The following is a 9,409-nucleotide window of genomic DNA, read 5'->3' on the forward strand; positions in this document are numbered from 1 at the left end:
CAAGTAGATGAACGAGAAGAAATAAATGGCAGCTTAATTTGATTTCCAAAAACAAATGTTTGACAAAAGGAAGAATGCAACGTCTTATTACAACGAATATAACTATTATTTCTAAGTGAATGTAATACATTATCGTCCGGATGGCCAAGTCAATGATGCCATAAGTCCGAGGTTAAAGCAACAAAAGTAGAAGGATAATTCTTGAGTAGACGCAATATTGAGGTATTGATGGGATAAAGGTCGCAAGTGCTATTACATCTCAGAACTGGGACGACCTTCATAATTTCCTTCACAGTAAAACCAAACGGACTAAATTCAAGTGAGATGTTATTGTCAGTTGATAAACGACGTACATAGATTAGGTTTTTAATAAGTTTAGGGGCATGTAAAATATTGCGCAGAAATAATGGGCGGGAAGGATTAGAAAGATAAGAGTGACCAAAACCTATAATTGAAATGTCATTCTATTGCCAACAATTATCTGTTTATTAGAACCCAAAGGAAAATAAGACATGAATTTACCTGAACCGGACGCCATGTGAGATGTAGCTCCTGTATCCATGTACCATGTATCTTCGGGTGAATTTAGTGTCATGGTGTGCATGGCACTCTCGATATCCGTAAGATAATAGCTGCTGGAAAGATCAGATATGAGAGAATGGGCATGAGTGAGGCGTGGGCCCAATAAACCGACCTGATTAGAATTGGGCCAAACCTAATTATTTGTTGGATACAGCCACGGTGGTGGATAGGCCCAAGGCGAGTGTTGCCCATTCCAAGAAGTTTGTTGTACCCATGGTGGTGGAGTTTGTTAATAATAGTCGCGACCACGATCGCGTGTGTTAGAGTTTCTAACCCGATAACCACCACGGCTACCACCTTGTCCCATTTGAGTATTACTCCGATAGTATTCGTTGCCAGAGAAATTAGATTTGGTTGGTGAAGGGACCGTGGTGGTGGTGATTAACGCAGCATCTGTAGGTGTTGATAGCGGAAGAGATTGCTTTTGTTTTCTTGTTTCTTCCAATAACAACATCGATCTTGCGTGATAAAAAGAGGGTAGAGGGGTTATATGAGCAAGTTGAGAACCGATTTTGTCAAAATTATCATTCAAGATGGAAATTATGTGGAGAACTATTCTGGGATCCGAGACTTTGCTGAAACGACCCGTCCTAATCCATAAGGACGAATTCAATAACATATGATTACATTGCGAGGTATTTGACCTCTAAATGATACATTTTAGAAACATTGCATTCGTTTTTAAAAGACAAACTTTCATTACATCGAAAGTTAACCAGCATGCATACCATTTCATATTATATCAAACTATCAATGACTTAATAATGATCTTGTTGAACTCAACGACTCGAATACAACGTCTTTTGAAATATGCCATGAATGACTCAAAGTAATATCTTTAAAATGAGCAAATGCATAGCAGAAGATTTCCTTAATACCTGAGAATAAACATGCTTTCAAGTGTCAACCAAAAGGTTGGTGAGTTCATTATTTTATCATTAACAATCATATTCATCATTTTAATAGACCACAAGATTTCCAGATATGTAATTGTACACGTAACCTGAGTACAAAATAACACGCGTAACCAGCGAATTAAAAATCATTCATATGGTGAATGCTTGATAACCGAACTAACAGGATGCATATAGAATATCCCCATCATTTTGGGACTCTCATCGGACATGATAATCGAAGTACTAAAGCATTCGTAACCCGAATGGGACGTGTCGAGGTCCATAGATCTATCTTTAGGATTCGCGTCAATTGGTGGCAATTATAATAAACACCAATTCTTAGGCTACCAAGCTAAAAGGGGCATATTCAATTCGATAATCCAACATAGAATGTAGTTTCGATTACTTGTGTCTATTTCGTAAAACATTTATAAAAGCAGCGCATGTATTCTCAGTCCCAAAAATATATATTGCAAAAGCATTTAAAAAGGGAGTAATGAAAATCACAATACTGTATTTCGTAGAAAAAATGCATATGACGTCATTGAACAAGTGCAAGGTTAGCCTCGGATTCACGAACATATATTAATTATATATATTTATATGTTGGTCAATAACTGTCTAATAATTTAAGTTAGGTCATAGAGTACCACATTCTTAATGCTCGAGGCTAATATGCAAAAGTCAACGAAAGTCTTCTTGACCAAAATGACTACCAAAATTTATACTTGATTATTATATAGTTTAAAATATAGTTGTTTTATATATTTAAATATTTTAACAGATTTTATTAGAGTAATAATATAATTCATTTATTAATAAATAAAATTTTATATTTAAAATTTATAAAAATATACTTTTATATATCTTAAGTAATAACATTTATAAAGTTCATTTTAATATCATAAAAATATAATGATAGGTATTATTAATGTAATTATATTACGTGTAGTAAAATATTTTTGTATCACATATTTATTTGATAAAATAATATTGATAATAACAATAATAAATAAAAGTTGTATTATTTTGTAATAATAATTATTATTATTCTACTAATAAAAATAAAAATATTTATATTTATTAAAAATGATACTAATCATGATAAAATGATAATTTTTATTAATAATAGAACTAAAATGATAATAATAATGATATCTTATAATAACAATGATATTTCTATTAAAAAATGATAATTTTTGTAAAATGATAATTTTAATATTAATAATACTTTTAATAATAATAAAAATGATAAAAATAATAAAATCGATATTTTTCTCTTAAATTAATGTCTTACAATATTTTAATTTTATCATGATACTCATACTCATTATTTCCCAATCAATTTGTTAATAGCTTTTAGTCGTCTTTTATATCGCGCTCATAATAATGATAATAATAGTAATCAAAATAATTAGATGTTTCTAATATTAGTTTTAATTACAATAATACTAATAATAATAAATACTATGATAATATTTAACGATAATACTAATAACTATTTTAATGATAATAATAATAATAATTAGATAAAAACTATAACGACGATAATAACGACGATAATAATAATCATTTTTAATAATAATACAAAAATTCAATTGACTATAACATCTAATCCGTTCATCGAAACCATTCGATATCTAAATGAAAAGTTCTTAATTTTTCGCTAGCTTTCCAACGACATGCATATCTTATACCTTATCTCAACCGCATATGTAACTAATTCAGGATTCAACATAACCTATCTAATGGCAATATCAAAAATACAAGCATGCATAACCCTATATACTCGAGCACTAGTCAGGGATACACTATTAATATATAAAAGTTAAGTTATGAGTGCTCACGTATCAATGTTGAGATTCAGTATTGCAGGAAAGGTACGTAAACGCAACGGAGATGATAAACACTAGATTGACCTCGCGAGCATACCCATGAACATTACCCGTAACCTCCATAGCTATAACCCATAATTTCCTTAGTTCTATCCCGCTCAAAAAAACCCGTTTTGAAATAGCTCGCTCATGACCTCATCGTAGTATTTTATGTATAATACTAATAATAATAAGATTTTATAACAACCATAATAATAATAATAATAATAATAATAATAATAATAATAATAATAATAATAATAATAATAATAATAATAATAATAATAATAATAATAATAATAATAATAATAATAATAATAATAATAATAATAATTGTAGTGACCCGAACTTTTCTATGTTTATATATATTAAATGAAATTGTTATTTACATGATTAAGTGTTTCCAACATGTTAAGCAATCAAACTTGTTAAGACTTGATTAATTGAAATATGTTTCATATAGACAATTGACCACCCAAAGTGACCGGTGATTCACGAACGTTAAAACTTGTAAAAACTATATGATGACATATATATGATCATATATATAGTTAACATGATATTATGATAAGTAAGTATCTCATTAGGTATTTTAACAATGAGTTATATACAAAAAATTGAGTTTATTGAATTAAGAAACTCGAAACGATATATATAACGATTATCGTTATAACAACGTCTTACTAAATACATATGAATCATATTAAGATATTGATACACTATGTTTAATCATGATAAATGATAAGTAAACATGTCATTAAGTGTATTAACAATGAACTACATATGTAAAAACAAGACTACTAACTTAATGATTTCGAAACGAGACATATATGTAACGATTATCGTTGTAACAACATTTAACTGTATATATATCATACTAAGATATATTAATATATCATAATATCATGATAATGTAAAAATTTAACATCTCTTTAGATATAATAAATAATGGGTTAACAACATTTAACAAGATTGTTAACCTAAAGGTTTCAAAACAACATTTACATGTAATGACTAACGATGACTTAACGACTCAGTTAAAATGTATATACATGTAGTGTTTTAATATGTATTCATACACTTTTGAAAGACTTTAAGATATTTATCAAAATACTTCTACTTAACAAAAATGCTTACAATTACATCCTCGTTCAGTTTCATCAACAATTCTACTCGTATGCACTCATATTCATACTCGTACAATACACAGCTTTTAGATGTATGTACTATTGGTACATACACTCCAATGATCAGCTCTTAGCAGCCCATGTGAGTCACCTAACACATGTGGGAACCATCATTTGGAGAATATTATGAAATATCTCATAAAGTTACAAAAATATTAGTAATCATTCATGACTTATTTACATGTAAACAAAATTACACATCCTTTATATCTAATCCATATACCAACGACCAAAAACACCTACAAACACTTTCATTCTTCAATTTTCTTCATCTAATTGATCTCTCTCAAGTTCTATCTTTAAGTTCTAAGTGTTCTTCATAAATTCTATAAGTTCTAGTTCCATAAAATCAAGAATACTTCCAAGTTTGCTAGCTTACTTCCAATCTTGTAAAGTGATCATCCAACCTCAAGAAATCTTTCTTATTTATAGTAAGATATCTTTCTAATACAAGTTAATACTCATATTCAAACTTTGATTCAATTTCTATAACTATAACAATCTTATTTCGAGTGGAAATCTTACTTGAACTTGTTTTCGTGTCATGATTCTGCTTCTAGAACTTTCAAGCCATCCAAGGATCCTTTGAAGCTAGATCTATTTTTCTCATTTCCAGTAGGTTTATCCACAAAACCTGAGGTAGTAATGATGTTCATAACATCATTCGATTCATATATATGAAACTACCTTATTCGAAGATTTAAACTTGAAATCACTAGAACATAGTTTAGTTAATTCTAAACTTGTTCGCAAACAAAAGTTAATCCTTCTAACTTGATTTTTAAAATCAACTAAACACATGTTCTATATGTATATTATATGCTAACTTAATGATTTAAAACCTGGAAACACGAAAAACATCGTAAAACCGGACATACGTCGTCGTAGTAACACCGCGGGCTGTTTTGGGTTTGATAATTAAAAACTATGATAAACTTTGATTTAAAAGTTGCTCTTCTGGGAAAATGATTTTTCTTATGAACATGAAACTATATCCAAAAATCATGGTTAAACTCAAAGTGGAAGTATGTTTTTTAAAATGGTCATCAAGACGTCGTTCTTTCGACTGAAATGACTACCTCTTACAAAAAGGACTTGTAACTTATATTTCCGACAATAAACTTATACTTTTTATGTTTATATTCATAAAATAGAGTTCAATATAAAACCATAGCAATTTGATTCACTCAAAACGGATTTAAAACGAAGAAGTTATGGGTAAAACAAGATTGGATATTTTTTGATTGTTGTAGCTACGGGAAATATTGTAACAATTCTATACAAATCATATCCTAGCTAACTTATATTGTATTATACATGTATTCTAATATATTATGTAATCTTGGGATACCATAGACACGTATGCAAATGTTTTGACATATCATATCGACCCATGTATATATATTATTTGGAACAATCATAGACACTCTATATGCAGTAATGTTTGAGTTAGCTATACAGGGTTGAGGTTGATTCCAAAAATATATATATATATACTTTGAGTTGTGATCTAGTCTGAGACGTGTATACACTGGGTCGTGGATTGATTCAAGATAATATATATCAATTTATTTCTGTACATCTAACTATGAACAAATAGTTGTAGGTTACTAACGAGGACAACTGACTTAATAAACTTAAAATATCAAAATATATTAAAAATGTTGTAAATATTATTTAAAAATACTTTGATATATATATGTATATATTTGTTATAGGTTCGTGAATCGACCAGTGGCCAAGTCTTACTCCCGACGAAGAAAAATCTGTGAAAGTGAGTTATAATCCCACTTTTAAAATCTAATATTTTGGGATGAGAATACATGCAGTTTTATAAATGTTTTACGAAATAGACACAAGTAAATGAAACTACATTATATGGGTGAATGATCGAAGCCGAATATGCCCCTTTTGCTTGGTAGCCTAAGAATTAGTAAACCGATCTACTAATTGACGCGAATCCTAAAGATAGATCTATTGGGCCTAACGAACCCCATCCAAAGTACCGGATGCTTTAGTACTTCGAATTCGTTTTTATCATGTCCGAAGGATTTCCCGGAATGACAGGGGATATTCTTATATGCATCTTGTTAATGTCGGTTACCAGATGTTCACCATATGAATGATTTTTATCTCTATGTATGGGATGTATATTGAAATATGAAATCTTGTGGTCTATTATTATGATTTGATAATATATAGGTTAAACCTATAACTCACCAACATTTTTGTTGACCTTTTAAGCATGTTTATTCTCAGATGATTATTAAGAGCTTTCGCTGTTGCATACTAAAATAAGGACAAGATCTGGAGTCCATGCTTGTATGATATTATGTAAAAACTGCATTCAAAAAACTTATTTTTGATGTAATATATTCTTATTGTAAACCATTATGTAATGGTCGTGTGTAAACGGTATATTTTAGATTATCATTATTTGATAATCTACGTAATGCTTTTAAACCTTTATAGATAAAATAAAGGTTATGGTTGTTTTAAAAATGAATGCAGTCTTTGAAAAACGTCTCATATAGAGGTCAAAACCTCGCGACGAAATCAATTAATATGGAACGTTTATAATCAATATGAACGGAACATTTCAGTTGGTATCAGAGCGTTGGTCTTAGAGAACCAGAAATTTGCATTAGTGTGTCTTATCGAGTTTGTTAGGATACATTAGTGAGTCTGGACTTCGACCATGTTTTCTTTAAAAACGATTGCTTAACACTTTTGTTGGAAACTATATATTATTAACATGTAAATATTATGTGATATATTAACCTCTTAATGTGTTTGATATTGTGTGATAGATGTCTATCACTAGTACAAATCCCATCGATTCACCTAATAATAATGAAGAGTCGAATATATTTTGGAAAGATTCACAAATTCCAGAAGAGGAACCGGAAGAGGAGGAACCGGAAGAGGAGGAACCGGAAGAAGAGGAATCGGAAGAGGAGGAACCGGAAGAATAAGAGGTTCCGGAGGAAGAAATATTGATACCTATAGTAAATCGATTAAATAAAAGAAAATCCTCAACCAACGGACCAAAGTTAATAATGGTCAATGATGTTTCCGCCGAGGAAGCAAAATATTGGGAAGATTACCAATTTTCCGATGAATCGGATCCCGATGAGGATTCCGATAGTGTTATAGAAATTACCTCGACCCAATTTAATAAAGCGAAAGAAAATAATAAGGGAAAAGGTATAAAAATAGAGAAACCCGATTCCAACCCCGATGAACTTTATATGTATCGGCAACATCCATATTTCTTAAAATGTAACAATGACCCGGGAACCTCTAAACCACCAGGTTTTTCTAAACCATTGTGGAAAACGACGGCTCGTATTAGAGGAACACCATATATTCCTAGAAAATTAGGAAAATGAACCAAGTCCGAAGAAGAAGAAACCAGTGATTCAGATTAGAGGGTTGTAATCATGTTGTGTTTTATATGTATTGTAGTGTGCTTGTACTTTTATGTTCTATGTAAAAATTGCTTGTATTGTTTGTTAATTATCTTTTACAAATCTAATCCTTGTCTATTTTATAGTATAAAAACAAAATGGACGTTAAGGGTAGACAACCGAATATTTTAGAAGATCTACCAGAGGATATGATTGAGGAAATCTTGTCTAGAGTAGGTCAGAATTCACCAGCACAATTAATTATGACAAAATTAACTTGTTAAACATTTGAAAGACTTTTTAGAAATGCCTTAGTTTATAAAAGGCTTTCCTTTGATAGGTGGGGTATATCACATTGGGGAGACCGTAAGTTACGCCGTGTTTTCTTTAAAGCATTAAATGCGGGGAACCCAAATGCAATTTTACGCTACGGGTTAAGAACCTATTTTGACTCAACATATCCCAACATAGGATTTCGTGAATTAGAAAGAGCTTCTAACATGCAACATAAAGAAGCATGTTATGCTTACGGGTTAGTGATGTTCGCTTCTTACTAGAGTGAGAAAAAGAACATCGGATTGCAACTTTTAAATAAAATCTTCCCACAAGTGACGGATTCAGTAGTTGTGGTGAGAAACAAGGTTTTTAGAATATTACGGGGCTGTTGGACATTACGAAACCCTCGTCCTTTTGACGACATTACAACATGCTGCCTAGCCAATGGTCATAACGGTTATTTTCCACAAGACCAAGGATGGGAAGTCGTCTTAGTAAAACGAGAATGCATGACTTGTTTCTGGACTTATGAATTACGTGTCTTTATTTCGTTTGCTGAACAACTTGTGTATTAACTAGATTTATCTTCAAAACTGTCCTGTATCAAAGTGTACTATATTTCATGTTATATGTAATATAGCGATGTTGTAAGTTTGAAGAATATTTGTATGTGATATATTATTATAATCAGTTTTTCATATGGTATTGTAGTAGTTGAATTGTATATTAGCTACTAAGTATGAACTTAACGGGTAGGTAGTACCCGAATTTAAACTTATAAAACGCTAATATGAAGAAAAAGCTTTTATAAATGAGTTCATATTATGCTACGAAATACTATTGACTACTCTTAATATTCTGTATGATTAACTCGATTCAGTTGGCTATTTTGAAGGAAATGGCACCGACTACTCGACACACCATGAATATGAGCGAAGAGGAATTTCGTACCTTTCTTGCTTCAAACATAGCCACAGTACAGGCTGCGCTACATACCAACAATAACTTTGAATCTAGCAATGCAGCTAACGGCGTAAGAAATCATGTAGGATGCTCCTACAAAGAATTCACTGCCTGCAAACCTTTTTTAATTTGATGGAACCAAAGGACCAATTGGATTGAAATGGTGGACCGAGAAAGTCGAATCGGTGTTTGTCATAAGTAAGTGTACTGAAGTGGACAAA

The sequence above is a fragment of the Rutidosis leptorrhynchoides genome, chromosome 2 (assembly GCF_046630445.1).
Source record: "Rutidosis leptorrhynchoides isolate AG116_Rl617_1_P2 chromosome 2, CSIRO_AGI_Rlap_v1, whole genome shotgun sequence".
NCBI classification, from domain to species: Eukaryota; Viridiplantae; Streptophyta; class Magnoliopsida; order Asterales; family Asteraceae; genus Rutidosis; species Rutidosis leptorrhynchoides.